The sequence below is a fragment of the Bombyx mandarina genome, chromosome 22 (genome assembly GCF_030267445.1).
Source record: "Bombyx mandarina strain Sakado chromosome 22, ASM3026744v2".
Lineage (NCBI taxonomy): Eukaryota > Metazoa > Arthropoda > Insecta > Lepidoptera > Bombycidae > Bombyx > Bombyx mandarina.
The window spans coordinates 468,206-489,260 of record NC_143228.1 but is presented as its reverse complement, the minus strand read 5'-3'; the positions used below and the strand labels follow the sequence as shown (position 1 = coordinate 489,260).

Genomic DNA, 21,055 nt, shown 5'->3' with positions numbered 1-21,055 from the left:
AGAGCGCCAGATCTCAAAAGATCGTGGTCAATGAATGATAAAAATATATTTTATTTTTTGTACGTTATTACAAAGTTAAGTCGTACACTGTGTGCATTACTAATAAAAATCTTACGTTACGGACGCTTTTCCCGGTTAGGGTACCCCTCCGTCCCATAAGGAACTTCGTTCCAAAAATAGTATTAATAGAATTTTTGGGTTAAATTTAATATCCGAGATGTTCATTACAAAGTGTGCTAAATCGAATGAAAAGTAAAAGCGAGTGAAAAATGGTCGCATGTCTCATGACGCATGAAATCGCTCATCAAAAGCGGAAGAGGTAATCTCAACGCATTGCTGCACCACTGCAAAAGTTGAACGACCGCACGCATGCGCGTCTAATCTTCTACATCCGAACAGCCAACGGGACGTCTTCCCAGCATCCGTCCCTAACTGCGATCAAATTTCGATCTTAGCATTAAACTGAGTAGATCCTTTACTGGGGTTCGGCTGGGCTTGGCGTGTGTGAGCCTCGAAGGCTCAGTATCGTGTCGCTCGCCGCGGAGTGAGTACGCGTATGTCAAGTTAATGACAAGTCGCCCGCGAAAAGTTTTTCCACGAGCTTTTTCAACCGTGTCGAATTTGTTTTGGATGTGAAGTACTGAAAGGATTTTTTTAGTGACACACCAATATCGGATAGTGTTTTAAGGTAAGATATATTGGTATTAATTACTTTTCAATTGGTGGATTATTCGAAATATTGCCTTAACAAATTGATACAAACTTGGGTACGTTTTTATAAATATATAACTTATATTCCATTTGATATAAATATAACAAAGAAATTAGAAACAATTTTAACATTGCAAAAGATAAAAAAAGCTTCCAAAATAACGTAATTTTGTAATGAAATTGATACAAAATTAAACCTTAAATATACGTGGAGGGCTTAATTTTAATCAGAATCAGAAGACCGCAGCTTTTTATAAAGCTGAGGTTGAGATTATTTAAATATATCTGAATTTGATACTTATTTCTGACTAGTGCTGTATTTTACTTAGTAAAATATGTCCAATATTAATCGGAATGTTAAATTGAAAGGTCAACATCACATGATCGTGGGTGTCCTTTATAATATTTACGGATTACGGTGGCCGTTTATAGTCAGATGGGACGTATCATATTATGACCGGTACATGATTAGGTACGAGTATCTGCGTTCTTGGATTCGTATTATTATTGTCATCGTTTACCATGTCATCTCGAAGGGCGGCCATTGTACGGAGCTGAATTCTCAACCTATTTATATCCTTTTAAATAAATAAGTGGGAACAAATCACGTCGAAGTCGTCGTGGCCCAAAGGATAAGACGTCCGGTGCATTCGTATGTAGCGATGCAACGATGTTCGAATCCCGCAGGCGGGTATCAATTTTTCTGATGAAATACGTACTCAACAAATGTTCACGATTGACTTCCACAGTGAAGGAATAACATCGTGTTATAAAAATGAAACCCACAAAATTATAATTTGCGTAATTACTGGTGGTAGGATCTCTTGTGAGTCGCCCGGGTGAGTACCACCGCCTGCCTGTTTCTGCCGTGAAGCAGTAATGCCTTTCGGTTTGAAGGGTGGGGCAACCGTTGTAACTATACTGAGACCTTAGAAATTATATCTCACGGTATGTGGCGCATTTACGTTGTAGATGTCTATGGGCTCCAGTAACCACTTAACACCAGATAGGCTGTGAGATCGTCCACCCATCTAAGCAATAAAAAAAACGTATGGTTATGCGGCCCCAATTTAAGATTTCCTGTGCTATTGGTACCACAGACTGAAATACATACTTATACGTTTAAATGTGTACATATATAGATAGTAAATACCCAGACAAAGAGTAAACAAACCTGTTCATCACGTAATATTTGCCCCATGTGGGAATCGAACCCACGACCCTCGGTGTAACAGTCGGGGGCGTTAACTTCCGCACCATTGAGTCATTCGTGTCTTTAATTTTATCCTTGTTTATTTATTCACACTTATTCTATAATTATTTAACGGCCGTCTGGTGTAGTGCTAAGTGACATGGTCACTACACAAGGGGTTCGCGGGTTCGAATCCCGCCAAGGGAAGATATTTGTATGATAAATATAAATCTCTTTTCCAGGGTTATGGATGTGTGTTAAATATATGTATGTGTATAATAAAAATCTTATATTTATTTCCGTTATCTGGTACCTGTAACACAAGTTCTTTGCGAACTTATCACGGGACCAGTTAACGTGGCGTGATCGTTAGTAAATATTATTATCATTAAAATTTGAGAAACACAAAAAACTTGAGACAGCTATTTCCAAATGTTTTCATTGATAGCACCTGTCAATAGGTTCCAAAAAATATATAGAAATATCGATAAAAATTGCGGACTGTTTTGTCTGTGTCTATTAGTAAATAGATAATTAGATAGATATATAAATTTTGAGCATATGCTTCGAAACGGGTGGCGGTATCTAAGTTGCGTTTCGGAGACCACTTAACATTACCCTGAGCTTGACCGCCAAGCTACAGCAACTCCAAAAATTGTATCTTTTGTGATGCTACTAATATTTAAAAACGGCTGTTATAATTTAAAATTTCAAAATAATTTCAAAAGTAAAAAAAACGCGATTAACTTTAGATGAAGTATACCCTGGGGACAGTTGAGTGATCAGATCTCACGTAACATCATATTTTAACAGTTATAATTTCTATTTAGCGATCTATACCTGTATCTTAGAACAATATTTCCATTATTAACAAAATATTGAGTTGGTATTTAAGATTAAGAGAGAACTATATATATATAACTCGGTGGTAGTCTGTACCATGCAGTCCATGCCACCCATGATCGGGCGCATTGGAAGTACATCGCATGTGGTCGCGATCCTCAGTAGTGAGGGAACGATATAGAAGAAGAAATGTATATGTAAACTAACTGACCCGGCAGACTTCGTAGTGCCTCAATCAATAAATAAAATACCTAAACTTTTGTATAAAATAAACTTAAAACAAACAAAAGGAATCCGTCCGACGAGGGACACATCAAAGGAAAAACAAAATTGTTATTTTTATTTAATTCCGAGCATTTTCATATTTATCTACCTTTTAAACCTTCTCTGGACTTCCACAAATAATTCAAGGCCAAAATTAGCCAAATCGGTCCAACCGCTCTCGAGTTTTAGCGAGACTAACGAACAGCACTTCATTTTTTTTTATATATGATTAGGTACGCAGTATTCTTAGCTCTTACTAATATATTTATTCATCTCAGAGGATATTATAGAATAACTATGACTCTATAGTTAACAATATTCATAATAGTTTCATTACTAAGATTTCGGTGATATGATAAAAATATATCTGGTTAAAGCTAAAGTTTCTTTCACTGAAATAAAATATCTTAAGCAATAACTTTTAAATCTTTCTACGCACTTTTTAGTGTACTGGTTGTGCTTTCAATGAGTTCTTTTTACGTTTACATACGACATGCCCACGAGCCACCTGATGTGAAGCGGTTACCAGATTTTATAGACCTCACAATGTCAACGCCGGCCACTTTCAGGTATGAGGTTAAAGTCTTTCGTCTGTTGTCGATAACTCGTCTCCCACTCTTTATTCCACGTTGCCCATATCTCCCTACTAAATATCTATATATATAAAAACAAATTGCTGTTGGTTAGTCTCGCTAAAACTCGAGAACGCCTGGACCGATTTGGCTAATTTTGATCTTGAATTATTTGTGGAGGTCTAGAGAAGGTTTAAAATGTAGATAAATATGAAAATGCTCGGAATGAAATAAAAATAACAATTTTGTTTTTCCTTTGATGTGTCCCCCGTCGGACGGATTCCTTTTGTTTATTTTATACAAAAGTTTAAGTCTTTTATTTATCGATTGAAGCACTACGAATGCCGGGTCAGCTAGTATTCAAATAAAAGAACCGAATCTAACCATTAACAAAATAAATATATCTTTTACGCCTTGTAAGCCGTTGTAACTATACTGAGATCTTAGAACTTATATCTCAAGGTGGGTGGCGCATTTACGTTGTAGACGTCTAAGGGCTCCAGTAACCACTTAACATCAGGTGGGCTGTGAGCTCGTCGACCCATCAAAGCAATAAAAAAATAACAGAACATTTATTTAACAAAAAGATGTCCACCACAAAACGTTACCTAGTGTTTGTAACAGGTTTTCATCTGTCAGCCGCAGAGCAACGCGGAAACACTCGTAACGTAACCATTTAGTTTGTGTTCGAATTGTAACGATACAATGTGAAATGGCCGTAATTGTGATAAATTAGACTTTAGCAATGGATAATAGAATGCAATATGTATTCTATACGTTCATGTTTATTTATTTATTTTTATTGCTTAGATGTGTGGACGAGCTCTCGGTCCACCTAGTGTTAAATGGTTAGCGGAGCCCATAGACAGCTAATCTTATGATGACTGATTAGCATTGATCTTAGAAATCCAGACTGGAGTCGTCGTGACCTGAAGGATAAGGCGTCCGGTGCATTCGTATCTAGCGATGCAACGGTGTTCGAATCTCTCAGGCGGGTACCAATTTTTGTAATGAAATACTTACTTAATAAATGTTCACGATTGACTTCCACGGTGAAGGAATAATAACATCGTGTAATAAAAATCAAACCCGTAAAATTATATTCGCGTAATTACTGGTGGTAGGACCTCTTGTGAGTCCGCACGGGTGGGTAACACCACCCTGCCTATTTCAGCCGTGAAGCAGTAATGCGATTTGGTTTGAAGGGTGGGGCAGCCGTTGTACTGTAAAAACTGAGACCTTAGAACTCATGTCTCGAGATGTATATAGGCTACGGTAACTATTTAACATGAAGTGGGCCGTGAGCTCGTCCACTCCTCCTCGCGTCGTTTTCCTCATTACTGAGGGTCGAGACTCCCCCGCTGCATCAGTTTCTCCCATACGACTTCCCTCCATCTGCCGCGATCCTTTGCTTCATGAAGGGCATTAGAAAGCAAGTAGAGTATTGAAATGAGATGATGAAATACAAGCCTAGATTGTCATACCGGTTTTAGTTTACGAGCCCATCTTAATACCAGGGTATTTTACGATACCTCAGTGTTCAGTGTGTCAACTTGTATCACAGACCCTTCTAAGGGTAGATGTAGTGGTCGTTAAATCGGGTCTATGAAGTGTTCCAGAGTTAATAGTTAATGAAGGAAACGACATACTACCAACTCCTGATTAGATATGCATGTTGGGATGTAGGGGTTTTCGGGTATCGTTTCTTTCGAATTGAAAGGGATAGTTTTGTATTTAGTTAAATGTAAATATACTCATGTGTCGTCGTAATGTGAAGTCGTCGTGGCTTAAAGGATAAGACGTCCGGTGCATTTCTGGTACAAATTTTTCTAATGAAATACGTACTTAACAATTGTTCACGATTGACTGCCACGGTGAAGTAATAACATCGTGTAATAACCCCGCAAAATAAACCCGCAAATAAATATTATAATTTGCGGAATTACTGGTGGTAGGACCTCTTGTGAGTCCGCACGGGTAGGTACAACCGCCCCGCCTATTTCTGCCGTGAAACAGTAATGCGTTTCGGTTAGAAGGGTGGGGCAGCCGTTGTAACTATACTGAGACCTTAGAACTTATATCTCAAGGTGTGTGACGCATTTACGTTGTAGATGTCTATGGGTTCCAGTAACCACTTAACACCAGGGGGCTGTGAGCTCGTCCACACATCTAGACAATAAAAAAAAAAGTGTGCTATTTTTGTTCGAGGGCAGACGTCTTCCCTACTTGAGCGGAGCGAGACTCGAAGACTCGCGCAAAGGTTCCATCGGGGTTGCTTAATAAGTCTCTTAAGCCCATGTATACAGCTCTCCTCGTTGTGAGTATATCCTTTTTTTTTTTTTTTTTATACGCTGGGGAATCCATTGACGGATACCCGGTCAGGGGGGGGGGTAACGAACCGGGTTATGTCGGACTCCGGCGCCTCCTGAGAGGTAGAGGGGGACGAGAAGGTCCTCCACCTCCCCGAATTCCTCGTAAGAGACTACGCCTTGAAAAAGGCGCGCGAAGCACTTGCCCCGCAGAACGACTACTGACTAAACCCCATCGAGCTCCACCACACCGGCTACACCAGACATACGGTACCGCAGTGCGCGCCGAAAGTCTGCCTTCGCCGGTACCCGTCCTGATGATAAGACGGGATTTCATCTCCGGGAAAATCCCGAAGGACGTCATTTCGGGAGATACACCGTGGGCGGCGCACAGAAGCCACCTTGCACCGCCCCACCACCGGACCGACAGTCGAGTACCGGGCGCCCCCGCACCCGCCACGTGATAGTCCCTACGGGGGCTGAGCGGGCGCTTCACGCCCGCGCCGGCCATCCCGCCTTCTGCGCTGAGGTGCTGAAGAGGGATCCCACTCCCTTTCACGCTCCTCAGCCTCACGGGACGCCATTACCAGGTTACAAAACCTGGCCACGGCCTCCCACGAGCCCTGATCCTCTAACATGCGGGCGACGACAGCCCGCAGGGAGAGGTTTCTCCCCAGCACCGCGACGAGATCTCGCCGCGAGTGCTCCCAACGCGGGCACGTTTCGAGCGCGTGCTGCGCGTCATCGTCCGGGTGTCCGCACTGGTGGCAGCCCGGATGTGGCTCTCTCCTGCAGACCTTCCACAGGTACCTCCCGAAACAGCCATGTCCCGAGAGGACCTGCGCAAGGTGAAAGGAGAGTACGCCGTGACGCCGATCCGACCATGCCTCCAGCACGGGCACCAGGGCCCCGAGGGTGCGCCGGCGGGTGGCCGAAGTTTGGCCAAGTTCTTTCAGCAATCGCTCTCTCCACTTAGCGTATGTTACATGACGCGCAGCACGCTTCCACCGACCGACAGCCGACGGGCCGGGCGACCGCCCCCGACTCAAGGCCTGCGCCTTACGCCGATATACCGCAGCCAAGATTTCGGCCTCGAGGTCCCAGGGTAGGGATCCGGCGAGAGCGCAGGCCACATCTTGAGAGATGGTGCGGTACCCCCTGATGACCCTCACCGCAAGCGCCCGCTGAGCTCTATGCAGCAGAGCCGCGTTTCTCGCGGAGAGTGCGGGCGACCACACGGGAGCACCGTACAGGGCCATACTGCGCACCACCCCAAGGTACAGTCGCCGAGTACCGGCGCTGCATCCTCCGACGTTGGGAAGAAGACGGATCAGCGCACCTGCCGCCCCCATGAGCCTCGGAACCAGCGCCTTAAAATGGTGGTCGAATCTCCATTTGCTGTCCAGCACGAGGCCCAAATACTTGAGCTTCGGCTGGACAGCAATGGTGACACCCCCGACTACGAGATTCGCGCCTTGAGGTGGCCCTTTCCGAGCTGAGTGGAAGCACACTGCTTCGGATTTTTGGAGGGCCACCTCGAGGCCGAGTCTCTTTATTCGTCTTACCACAGTTGCCACTGCAGCCACAACCAGGACGGCTGCTGACCGGTAGTCGTCTCCGCGAGCCGTCACCAGCGTGTCGTCAGCGTAGCAAACCACTTCGACGCCAAGCAGGTTAGCCCCGCGGAGGACCCAGTCAAAGCCTATATTCCAAAGGAGTGGACCCAGTACCGACCCTTGTGGAACCCCACGCGACACTGTTTTTCGTCCCCACCCACTCCGCTCGGGGAAGATCACCGCCCGCCCTGAGAGATAATCCTCAATCAAATTACGGAGACTGGTGGGGACGCGGTGAAACCGTAATGACTCCACGATCGTGCTCCAGGGGATCGTGTTGAAAGCGTTGGCAATATCAATCGATACAGCCAACAGTACACCTCCCCCAGAGCACGCCTGGTCGGAAAGATCGCGGACCCGTAAGACCGCGTCCACGGTCGACCGACCTCTCCGAAAGCCATATTGGTTGGACGCGAGATCCGGCCCAATGTTCTCCAGGTGCTGAACAAGACGCCCGGCAACCACACGCTCAAGGAGCTTACCGGCCTCGTCCAACACTACTATCGGGCGATACCCGGAGGGCTCGTCTCTAGGGCGACCGTCCTTCGGGATAAGCACCAGCCGGCCCGTGCGCCACGGCTCCGGGAACCTGCCCTCGCGGAGGCACCTGCTAAACAGCCTTCGAAGTGCAGGTCCCAAACCATCCTCAGTTAAAGCGAGAGCCCATGCTCGACTCGACAGGCCGTCGGGGCCTGGTGCTGTACGCTTCACGCGCATCCTCGCCATTGCCGCCTCAAATTCCGCCTGGGACACACCTTCCAGCTCTCCGCCGTCAGCGACCTGCGCCGTTGCCATTACAGGGGGGATGAAGGCCGTTTGGGATGAGTCCGGAAATAGACCCCCGACCACCCGGTGCAATGTCTCGGGCGGCAGTGTGCTGGTCGTAGGGGGAGCCCATGGGCGAAGCGCATTGCGCGCTAGCCTGTAGGGCCGCCCCCACGGATCACGATCAAGCGAGGCGAGCAGATCATTCCAAGCGGTTTCCTTCGCCTCTCTGATGGCTGTGCAAAGGGCCCTCACCTCCGTCCTGTACACCTCATAAAAGCGGTCTTCCTCCTCAGGGTCACGATGCGTCCTTCGACGTCGGCTTCGTTGGTACGCACGTTGACTGACGTTGCAGGACTGGCGCAGGCTGGCGATCTCATCAGTCCACCAGTATACGCGACGCTTAGGAGCAAGAGTTCTGACGCGAGGCATTGCGGCATCGCATACCCGCGACATTGCCTCGCGCATACGCTCCGCCCCCACGCTTACATTCATCGGCTCACCGAGGGAATCGAGGCGCCAGGCCTGGACGACAGCCGCCTCATTCAGCCGTTCGACATCGAGGCGCTTCTGGGCCCAACGAGGACCCTCCACGCCGCCGCCGCAGAATAAAGAAGTTGATGTCACTTCTGGGGCTACAGCAATGCTGAAACGGATGTAGCGATGGTCGGAAAGCGTCTCCTCACCAACCATCACCGTCCAACCACGGATGCGACTCGCGACATCGGGAGATGCGAACGTGACGTCCACCACGGACCCGCCTAATCGTCTCACGCACGTAAGTTCCGTGCCACGGTTGAGAATGACGAGGCCGCCTCCGACCAGCCACTCCTCCACCGCCGTTCCTCTGGGGCACGTCCTCGAGGAACCCCAAGCCAATGACTTGGCATTGAGGTCCCCAAGGATGAGAATCCGACGGGAATGTGACCTCCCAATGACACGACCGAGCTCAAGGAGGAGGCCCTCAAACTCGGCGAGCGTCCTGATGGGGGAGAAGTATACTCCCACCACGATCATCTCGGCCCAGAGGACGGCCACGAAGCCGCGACCCCTTTCAACGAGGTCGAATCCGGGCGGAGCACCCACACAGCCACGCCTGACAATGGCAACCCGGCCGTCAAGGTCACCTGCCCAATCGGGACCCAAAAGGACCCGGTACGGCTCTGCGACCACCGCAAGGTGAGTCAACCCTTCCGCCATGCTCTGAAACAAAAGATCTTGAGCTCTGGCGGAGTGATTGAGGTTCCCCTGGAGGAAACGAAGGACGTCTGTCATATCTGAGCATGCATCGGTGTCACCGAGGCCATACCGGGCCGATTACGCACGCCCTCAAGCGACGCGAGATCCTGCCGATGTTGTCTCTGTCTCGGGGGCTTGGCACAGGCCTTGCCCCCGGAAACGTGGTCCGCTGGTCTGCCGGCGGAGACACAAACAGTGCAGCGCGGCGCCAGCGAGCAGCCAGAAGCCACGTGACCGGCCTGGCCGCATCGGTAGCATTCCCGGCTGCGATCGACCGACGACGGGCAACGAGCGCTCACGTGGCCCAACTCGTGGCACCGGAAACATTGCAGCCTCCTGGCCTCCAGCAAATGAGCGCGGAGCACGCTCCAGCCAATCCTTAGCTTGGGAACTGCTGCGATTTTCGCCGCTGTTGAGATCGGACAACGAACTAAGACTTGTCCCATCCCGCCTGGACCGGTTTTTATTTCCCCGATCTTGATAATCTCGGGTGGACACCCCCCAATTTTGGCGAGCTCATCAGCGATTTCTTCACGCGATATCGAGTCGTCGAGGCCACTGATGCGCATCGCTGCAGTCACCAATGGCCTGGAGACCTCGACGCTCTCAGCGGGCAGAATCTCTTTCAGTTTGCTCGCCAGGAGGTTGGCCTTCTCCACTTGATCGTCTCCGTCCACCACCAGGACCTTGGCACCTGTCAGAGAGGATCGGATCCTCTGGAGCGGGATACCCAGCGATTCTAGGTCGAGCTTCGCCCTCGCGTCCGCAAGGATGAACCGATATGTGAGACCGCTATTTATCGCCTCAGGCTGTAGTTTTAATACCACAGCCTGAGAACGCGGAGCTCGGAGCCGCTTCTTTGTCCTCTTCTTTGAAGACGGGACTTTCTCCGACACCCTAGTGGGTGGAACGGCTGTGGCCGTTCTCACGGTCTCCCCCCTCGGCTTAGCGCGCCTACGGGTGACCGTAGACCAGCTTTCGGTTACGACAGCTGGAGCCGGAGGGAAGGCATACGGTTCGGGTGGAGGCGCTAACACTGTGGCCTTTTGTCTAGGGCCTCGTGTCTTCTTGTTGTGAGTATATCCTAGGAGATTAAGACCCTTTTTTTTTTTTTTTTTTTTTTTTCGGGTAGAGGGCCGAACCTCCTACGAGGTCCCCGCGCAAATGGGGCGCGCGGGGTATGTGAGACTCAACGATCTGCATGGTGTTGTGAGCAGACCGCGGGCCCAAGGATTTTAGAGCCCACCCACTAAACGACTCCCCTGCACTCTTACACCCGACGTCCGATCCCCTCCGAGGTCAGAACCCGGATGAGGTAGGGGGGCTACCGCGGTCAACACTACAACCAGACGGCGCGGCTCACCCCAAGGACGCCCAGCCGACGGAGCCTTCGAGGCGAATCGAAGGCTCTGAAACGTCGGCCGTCTCGGTACGGCAGCCCGTCGGGCCGCCCAGACGGTGCCGCTGGTGTCCCGGAATACCCCGCTGGACCAGAACCAGCCTGCCGGGTCGGGACGCGATACACCGTCGACCGGTCGCTCTATTCACTCCACGGCAGCGCGCTAGAGTGCTGGTAGCGCGCCGCGCGGCCTCACCCCCTCAGGTCGCCCCTTGACCTTCACCGGGGGGAGGCCGCCACCTACAGGGGCCGGGACGTACGGGCGTATTCCCGCCTCCGGCCCCCGGCTCGACGGCGACGGATCGGTACGGAAAGGGAAGAGCTCTCCCTCTCTCGCTCCGCCGCCTCCTTCTGCGATATGGTGGACTCGCAGAAGTCGAGCATCGCCTTCCAGGACGCGTCGCTGCCGAGCATCGTAGCCACGACGCGCGGCAGCGAGAGGTCCTCACCTATGACCGCGACGAGGGCGGCGCGTTGCTCGTCGAATCCAGAGCAACGCGCCAATGTATGTTCCGCTGTGTCTTCCTCGTCGCGGTCCGCGCAGTGGTGGCACTGCGCCGTCGGTTCCCTTCCGGCTATTTTGAAAAGGTACCGGCCAAAACAACCATGGCCGGTCAACATTTGCGTCAGCCGGAAGGTGAGGCATCCGCGGTCGCGGCCCACCCAGTCCGCGAGAACCGGGCGGACCGCCTCGACGGTACGGAGGCCGGCCGACGGGTCCGCCAAGCGGCGAGACCACGCCTCCAGCACGGACCGCCGAGATTGGAGCCTCCGCGCTCGAACTACACCTTCGCCGGGGCGCCCTTCCCCCTAGAGCGGAGGTCGCTACGCCACCTGTAATCGGCAGCGAGCGCCTCCGCCTCCAGGTCCCAGGGTGGCGCCCCGGCGAGCAAGCACGCCGCCTCGAAGGAGACGGTGCGGTATCCTCGGATCGCCCTGACCGCGATCGCACGCTGCGGACGTCGCAGAGCCGCGACGTTCTTGCGGGTCAGGGCGCGGCACCATACGGGAGCCCCGTATAGTGCCATCGACCGCACCACCCCCATGTAGAGGCGGCGCGCCACCTGATCGGGACCCCCGACGTTTGGAAGCAGCCGGCTCAGAGAGCCGGCCGTCGCCATCAGTCGAGGGCCCAACTTCTCAAAGTGAGCGCGGAAGTTCCACCGACTATCCAGTTCGAGGCCGAGGTACCGAAGACCGGTCACCCCAACCCCGACGCGGACGCCTCCGATCACGAGGTGGGCACCCACAGGCGGCGCTCGTCCCGGCCCGTGAAAAAGCAGGGCCTGGGTTTTATCGAGCGCCACCTCGAGTCCCAACCGTCGGATCCTAGTGACGACGTGTGCCACGCCTGCGCACGCCAGACGGGCAGACTCCCGGTAGTCCCTCCCCGGAGCCACGACCAACGTGTCGTCGGCGTAACATATTACGCTCAGCCCGGGGAGGGGACCCCGAATGACGCCCCGCAGGACCCAGTCGTAGCCGATGTTCCACAGCAGGGGGCCCAGGACAGACCCCTGCGGAACACCGCGCTCGACGGGGAAGCGGTACATCGTCCCACCGTGTCCGATGCACTGGATCGACCTGCCCTCGAGGTAGGAGCCGATCAGTCGGCGGAGGTATGCGGGGACGCCGTGATACTCCAGCGCCCCCGCGATCACCGACCAGGGCAGGGTGTCGAAGGCGTTCCTTACATCTAAGGATAGCGCCATCGCCACCCCGCCCCGGGATACGGCTTCGTCGGAGAGGGCCCGCACGCGCAGAATTGCGTCGATAGTCGAGCGGCCCTCTCTGAAGCCGTATTGCTCCGCCGAAAGATCGGGACCCGTCTCGGTCAGGTGCCGGACGATGCGGGCGGCGACGATTCTCTCGAGCATCTTGCCCGCTTCGTCCAGCAACACGATGGGGCGATAGCCCGCGGGTGAGTCCGCGGGGCGCCCGTCCTTCCGCAGAAGGACCAGTCTGCCCGTCTTCCATTTCGACGGGAACCGTCCCGACTCGAGGCACGCTTCGAAAAGCCCCCCGAGCCGGTCCCCTAGGGCCTCGAAGGCCAAGCTCCAGACCCGGCCGTGAACGCCGTCAGGGCCGGGGGCCGTGTCCTTCGCTCTCATTTTGGACACGGCCGCATGGATCTCCGCCCCCGTGATAGGGGGAGGGGGCTCCTCGGCAGCGGGAACGCTGGGGCGACGTGGAGGTGTGCCCCACGTGGCGTCCATCTGGGGGGGCTCAAAGTCCCCCCCCGCTGCCGGCGGGAAAAGCGCGGAAACTATCTCCCGCAGCTGCCGAGGCTGGAGCCGCTCGGTCACCGGGAGCGCCCACGGCTGCAGTTTCCTGCGAACCATCTTGTATGGGCGCCCCCAGGGATCTTCGTCGAGCGACTCCAGGAGAGTCTTCATGCTCTGCTTCTTGGCCTCGCCGATGGCCAGCTGCAGCGCCGTCTGCTTTTGACGACAGTCAGCGTGCAGCTGGGCCGCCGTCTCCGCGAACGCAGCGTCGCGACGACGGCGGCGGCGGTGGCGTGCGCTCCGGCGGCGCGCCCTCACGCACTCCTCACAGGAGATTAAGACCCTGACACAAAAAAGCATAGGTATGTTTTTTTTTTGCTTTAGATGTAAATCAACTTATAGCTCGCCTAGTGAGAAGACGTTACCTTAGCTCATAGGTCAGACGCCGTAATATCATTTGTACGTAATATCGTCGTAATATTGGTACAGATTACAGTTAATTATTTTTATACTACAAGTTAATCACAGCTTTTAACACGTTTACTGCGGGACTATTTCTGAGGGACAAACGGTTCGTATGAGGTCTTTTCAAGGTAAGATTGGACTTTTTTACAGTGTAAATGAGACCACAAAAAAGTAAGTTTTCGATAATTTCCATACGCAAATGTGGATCACCTCCTGTGGTGAGCGAAATAACGTAGTTTTAAGTTTCGCACAAGGGAACAATCATGCTAGGGAGCTTTTTAAGCCACATAACGCAATCGACGTGCTAACCTCGCATGTTATCATTTTAGAAAACGAGTTACAGAAGGGATATTTTCGACGGAGCCGGTGTTTGGGCAGAGTAGACTAACAGCCTTGTAGATTTTAAGAAATCGGATATACGCAAGGTTATCATAATGTTGTTGTTAGGTTTTCTCCGCATTTCTTCATATCTAATTGTAACAGGTATTGTAAAAATTGAATCCTATTTCATACTTAATATTATGTTGATTTATAGACCGTAACTGTTTTTTACGGAGTACAAAAGCGGCCACGTAATTGATACGTAAGCAATATAACAAATATTCTGTGAAAGTATCTGTTCACTAATTCATTATTTCTAAATATTTAGATGAATATTTAGGAGAGAAGTTAGTAATTATTATACTTAGTAATATAAGTACTTTGCGTGTGGCATGTCAATTAAAATTTCCGACAATACTATTTTAAACTGATTGGTTTTGCGGCAATGGCTATTAACAAAATTCCGTAACAATGAGTAGATTATCTCGCTACAGTCCCAATATAAATCACTAAAGCACAATTGTTTGCGGGATGTGTTCTTTCTATACACGTCAACAGCAGACGTTAAACAATGGCTGTCTAAAGCTTATCCTAACATTCGAGGGTGAATAGTAAATACAATATGGCTCTGAGCGGGTTTGGTTACGGAACCGTGTTGTATCTTAGAATTGAAAATATAACTGGGTGCGACACGAGGCTTCGACGGCGATTATTTTTGCAGAAAATGAAACAAACGCCAAGTTTTTAGGATATAGTATAGTAGTTTTCGGCGCGCTCTTTGTGGTATCGTGGGCTTCGTTGAGTCGGAGTGGTGGAGCTCGATGGGGTTTGATTGGTAGTCGAGTCGATTTTGGAGGACGGGTCTTAAGTGGCTCACACCGTGTAGCCCCTCACGCGTCTGTCTCAAGGCATAGTCTCCCGGCAGGAATTGGAAGAAGAGGAGGACCTCGGTCTTACTCTCCTCACTTTTCTTCTCTGGAGGCGCCGGTCATAGCTCGGTCTGTTGGCACCCTCGACCGGGTATCCATTACCAGATTCCGCAGCGTTAAAAACAAAAATATGAAATATAGTAGTGCATGCACTCTTCTTGGAAAAAATATGTTATTGCTTGCAAGAAGAACGATGATTTACTACAATCATTAAGTTTTCATGTTAGTATGATTATAATTGCCAAATAATGGAAAAAACTTAAAAAAAGCGCGCACTTAAAGAGTAATTGGTACTTGAGACTAGAAGAGGGAATTTACATTTTTTGAAATGATTAAAATTCTTGAGATTGATATTCGTTATAATATTTTTTTTAAAGAATGGGAAAATATAATTATATGTTTTCAAACCATAGGTGATAATGTGGCGGTGTGGTGGTATCAAGTTACCACCGGTCTGAATGTTTCCGTCGAGAAATTAAGATGTGTAACGACTGCTAAAGTACCATGACTGTTTCAAATCAATTAAGACAACAATATTAGGTGTCAAAGTAGGCAGAGGTATTGGGACCGTGTCATATTAGAAGGTCATTTAGTATCCCATTTAACCGCCTTATGTTACTGCGTGTCAAAAAACTTAATTACACCACAACGAACATCTGGCAGTAGTTATGGTATATGATATGTGGTATAGTTAGACTACAAGATATTCAACAGATACCTGAATATATTTTTTTATTTCCTACCTAAGCTGATGCTCTAGAGATACCATGTCAGCGTCGCCGGGCTAGTAAGTGAGCACACGGGGCTCAAACCTGACGATGCTGCTAACAAGACCCCAGGCAAGAACCGTGCTTCGCAAATCAAATCAAATCAAATCAAAATTTTTTATTCAACATAAATGAAAGTACATACTTGTTGAACGTCAAAAAAAACTACCGCCAATTCACAAGAACTAGCCTCCGTCCTGAGAAGAATTGGCAAGAAACTCAGCGGGCATGTCTTTTTTTTTTTTACATATGAAATTATTATTTATATATTTTTTAATATTAGATTTTTTTTTTAAATATGAATTTTTTACAATGAGTAATATAACGTAACAATTACTACAATATTGAAATGCCTGAAGCGAGCAACTCATTCCCACTTTGTGCAATCTTCTAGATAATCATTGACTTTATAGTAAGCTTTATTGCACAGATGTTCTTTAATAGTTTTCTTAAACCTATGTATATGTAGGTTCTGAACATCTTGTGGGATTTTGTTGTACAGGCGCACAGACAAAGAATCTACGCAGAATTTACCACTGGATTGGAAACGCGACCCGCTGAGAAGATCCGGCAAGAAACTCAGTGGGCCGTGTCTATAGGTTAATTTACTCGCCCAGCCCTTCGTCGCAAGTGACGGATTCGACGAGAACGATGACCGGTGCTTTGAATACCTAAAAGCGCCGTTAGTGGATCGGGAGGATCCGAGATGACGTGTTTTGGGTTACGTCGATTGTTTACCATTTGGTCCGCAGGATCGGCTATGTAGTTACCGGTGGCCACGATGTTCTCTGTTCTCGTATCGTATCGCTTTACCGAAATGGCGCATTGATGCCGACTGTAGATACTTACTGATGGACTCTAGGTCCACGTCGTCGTAAAGGTTAACGTTCCGATGAACCACGTGGCTCCGACGGCTATCCTGCAAAAACGGGATTGAATGGTTTGAAAGGGTAACGGGCTAACGGGTGACGGGGTAACGGAAGGGGGAAGGGCTTACGACAATTTCAACATAAATTTTCATATACCAAATTCTTTAACAACAACAACGTTTGGATCATCGCTCTCCCGAGCAATTTCCCCGCTCGGTCTTCCCTTGTCGTTACTTCCCAAAAACACAATACCTACGTTTATTAACCTGCTCAATATTAAACTAATTGAGTTGCGTGGAGGCCTGCGGGTATGGGTATCGTTTGAATGGACTCTAACATCGCTAGGACTCCGTGTACTGCCCCGTGCAATGAAAAACATGTTCCATTGTTCAAATACTCTAGTTAGAACAATGGTCTTTGTAAGGAATTTTGCAGCTGTTTGCAGTTTCGGAGAGCCGATGTAGGGTTTTTGTTAATTGAGGGGTAGTCCGTAATTGATATTTTCGGTCTTTAAATGTTTATCATAACTATATGAAGAGATTGCGTATATAACTGAATGTGGAATTTCGAAAACGGCACATGTCGCATATTTTGTCAAATACGTTTTTTCATATACACGTAGTTTTGAGGCTTACTTACACCGATTTTATAATAATACCAGTAATTTTCAATTGATAATTAACACTAAAATATATCTCGAAAGTTAATATTTTAAATTTTATATTGCTCTAGAAAATGATCAGTTTTTTTTCATTTCCTGAACATTTTACATTTTCAGAGATGTGCCCTTTTCGAAATTGCATATTCAATTAGGTACAGCTACTAAATTTCTGTATGAGATTATGTTGCGACTATATTACAAAAAATTACAAAAGCCATTTAAACTGCAATGACTCGTGGCCTAAAGGATAAGACGTCCGGTGCATTCGTTGTTGCGATGCACCGGTGTTCGAATCTCGCAGGCGGGTACCAATTTTTCGAATGAAATACGTACTTAACAAATGTTCACGATTGACTTCCACGGTGAAGGAATAACATCGTGTAATAAAAATCAAACCCGCAAAATTATAATTTGCGTAATCACTGGTGGTAGGACCTATTGTGAGTCCGCACGGGTAGGTACCACCGCCCTGCCTATTTCTGCCGTGAAGCAGTAATGCGTTTCGGTTTGAAGGGTGGGGTAGCCGTTGTAACTATACTGAGACCTTAAAACTTATATCTCAAGGTGGGTGGCGCATTTACGTTGTAGATGTCTATGGGCTCCAGTAACCACTTAACACCAGGTGAGCTGTGAGCTCGTCCACCCATCTAAGCAATAAAAAAAAAAAAAAAAAAAAAAAAAAAAAAATAAAATGACACTGAAGCTTTTCTTCCATAGTTTTCTTAGGGTTCAACTGGTTATCAGTAAATAGCCACACCCATAGATATGACAATTTGAACGCTCTATCCCACTTTGAGTCATGACGAAGAAGTCTAAATTGTATAGCTTAACTGTTTTTTATAACCAAACCTCATATATTATTATGAGGTTTCCGCGCCTACATGGCGCGTGGGCTATGTGGGTTATGTGGGCTCAATGATGAATTGTATCCATTGTGTCCAATTCTTCAAAGTATATATTGATAAAAAAGTATAAATATACTATTAAAGGATCTTCAGGGACGCGGCGACAATTGAGACACTTTACATCCACACGGAATAATATATTCTCTTTATACACGTTACGACGGGTAAAATACGAATGAATCAGAAATGTGCTAACCGCCGGTATTTATACAATCATCTTGACCTATTTTAATAAAAACTTAGTAAGTAATATTAAACATTGTTTATCTTAATTATTCTGCTGATTATTTACGTACAATTATTATTTAATAATATCGAATTATATAACATAAATAATATTATTGCGCCGGAAGCTGCCAAGCGGAAGGCGTCAATAAAATATTATAAGTATAAATAAATATGAATCAACGATTTACTTGATTATGAAATTACTAATTATACTAACTATATTATAGGAATAATAAGTTCTATATATTTCCTAATCATTAGGGTGTACCTTAACTAGTTCCTAAATAATTTATTATGTGAGGCCGGAAGTGTTACTCGATAACAATACAGAAAACACTAATTAATAAATTACCTGTCACCCGACCCGGTCAAACATCGCAACCAGTTAATATGTAATTTGACAATCTTTATTCCACCTGTAACTAGCCTAGCTATGGTCGATCCTTAATCTATCTATTGTATAAACATTTGGACAATAAGATCTTTTTTTTATTACTTAGTAGTGTGGACGAGCTCACAGACCACCTGGTGTCAAGTGGTTACCGGAGCCCATAGACATCTACAGATATGAGTTATAAGATCTTAATAAAGTTAGAACGGCTGCCCCACCCTTCAAGCCGAAACGCATTACTGCTACACGGCAGAAATAGACGGGATGTTGGTACCTACCCGTGCGGATTCATATGTGGTCCTGCCACCAGTGATTACGCAAATTATAATTTTTCAAGTTTGATTTTTATTACCCGATGGTGTTCTTTCACCGTGGCAGTCGATCGTGAAGATTTATCAAGTACGTATTTCATTAGAAAAATTGGTACCCGCCTGCGAGATTCGAACACCGTTGCATCGCTTCATACGAATGCACCGGACGTCTTACCCTTTAAGCCACGACGACTCAAAACTTCCTCCTTTCGCAACAGTCATGTCAACGTCTTCCGCACTCTGTGACGTACGCACATCGGTGAAGCAGGTTTGTTGCTGCCAATTGTTGGCAGCCAGTCGAAACAGTTTACATATTGAATGAATGCTCGACGTTGAAAAGGCCCGTCTGTCGCAAAATATTACCGAAACTCGTAAACATTACAATGATAGGTTTTCTTCCACCATGCGACTCAACTTTAATATTGCAATTTTGCAGTTCAACTGCTATTTCGTCCTCCCATCCTGGACATCGAAAGGATACGTTTTCTTATGAACTAACAGGGTCTTGCCACAAATAGTAACTCATTTTGATTTATTATAATGAATATTTTATAACTTTACTTTGTCTCTTATTCTGCCTTGGACGGAGATATAATTTGGTATTAGCATGAAGGCTCTATTGCTCTTAAGTAATTAGTTTATAAATAACTAGCGACCTGCTCTCGCTTCGCTTCGGAAACTGTAATTTATTATTGATTTCTCCACTATTTAATGGAGGTTATTATACATATAAACCTTCCTCTTCGATCACTCTATATATAAAATGGCATCAAAATCCGTTGCGTAGTTTTAAAGATTGAAGCACACATAGGGACAGATATAGGGACAGAGAAAGCGACTTTGTTTTATACTATGTAGTGATATCTACGTAAAGGCTAAAAGAGAGAGAAGATTATTTTTCTAAACACAGATCTCAGCATCCCTCATTAATTCCTCTTCAAAAATTTACTTGAAAGCTTTGAGAACGTCACTTAAATAGTTTTTCGAAGTTTCGTTCTAAAATTAGCGATGATAGATTGCATTTGTTCGTTCAAAGTGACTACATTGTCTATAGAATTCACCATGTCTTTCTGAACCCCAGATTGCGAGCTCATGGTGGGACAAGAAATTCTGTATATTACGTCAATCTTCAGCACTAATTAAAGCTCTTTCACATTCCGACCAGACTGTGGCACATCTCGTATATATTTATTTAAATACTGTAATTAGCTTGAACCACGAACTCATTCTCGCTCACGACTCGGTCGTGCGCGGACGTGCTTTCCGATCCGTGGCCCGCTTGCGAGCTGCGTCTCTGAACTCACAGCTGTGCTCGACAGTGTAGTGACCGTGAATACATCGTGCTTACAATTCGGTAGTGCGGACGTGCCGATCCGTTGGTCGCTTGCGATTTGCGTCTCGGAGTCCATTTTTGTGCGCTAAAGTTTTGTAACCGCGAACCCACCCTTTACCAACTGCCTTTTTCAAGGCAAAACCAATCGCTACGTTCAGGCTTCCTGTGGCACTCACAGGCTAGCGATTTCCTAACCCTTCCCAAAACAACAGTCTTTTTCAAGACTAGACCCCCGCTCGCGATTCTGCCTGCTGTAGCACTATACAGCCCGAGCGGGTTCCTTTCCTTTTCCCCGCCGATTGCCGTTTTCACGGCATAGGCATTCCCCCCCCCTGCTCCTTGCTGTCCTGCAGCACAGGGGGGTTACAAATCCTATCCGGGGCCTCGCCTTTCGGCGAGTTCAACAAAAGTCCCGGGGCCGCCCCCCCCGGGCAAGAAGACCGAAAAATGGAAGAAGATTGTGCTAGTGATATTGTCGGGTTCCTCCGGGATAGGTACCCGTCAATTAGGGCCGAGTACCTAGAGTTTAGGGCCGCCCGTGGCAATCCCTCCCCCCCCGCGTCCGTCGCCGCGTACTTCAAACGTGCCTCGGAGGCACGCCGCGCGCCCCCCGCCGCCGCGTCAAGTTCGAGCGCACGTTCCGACGTAGCGACTCACGAAGCGCCTAACGCTACCCCCACCCCCGCGCCCGCGTCGACTACGTCATCGCGCGTTTCGTCCGTCGCGACCTCGATCGTTTC

General features: G+C 48.0%; 1 protein-coding gene across 3 annotated transcripts in view; it reads left to right on the top strand.

The window, feature by feature from the left end:
- The first annotated feature begins 479 nt into the window (after positions 1–479).
- Positions 480–21,055, top strand: part of LOC114249363 (lachesin) — a 108,917-nt gene continuing 88,341 nt past the window's right edge. For all 3 annotated transcript variants that reach the window (XM_089736721.1, XM_089736722.1, XM_028182899.2), the window contains exon 1: positions 480–688. The gene's annotated coding sequence lies outside the window, so the exon portion shown is untranslated. The remainder of the gene's footprint in view (positions 689–21,055) is intronic.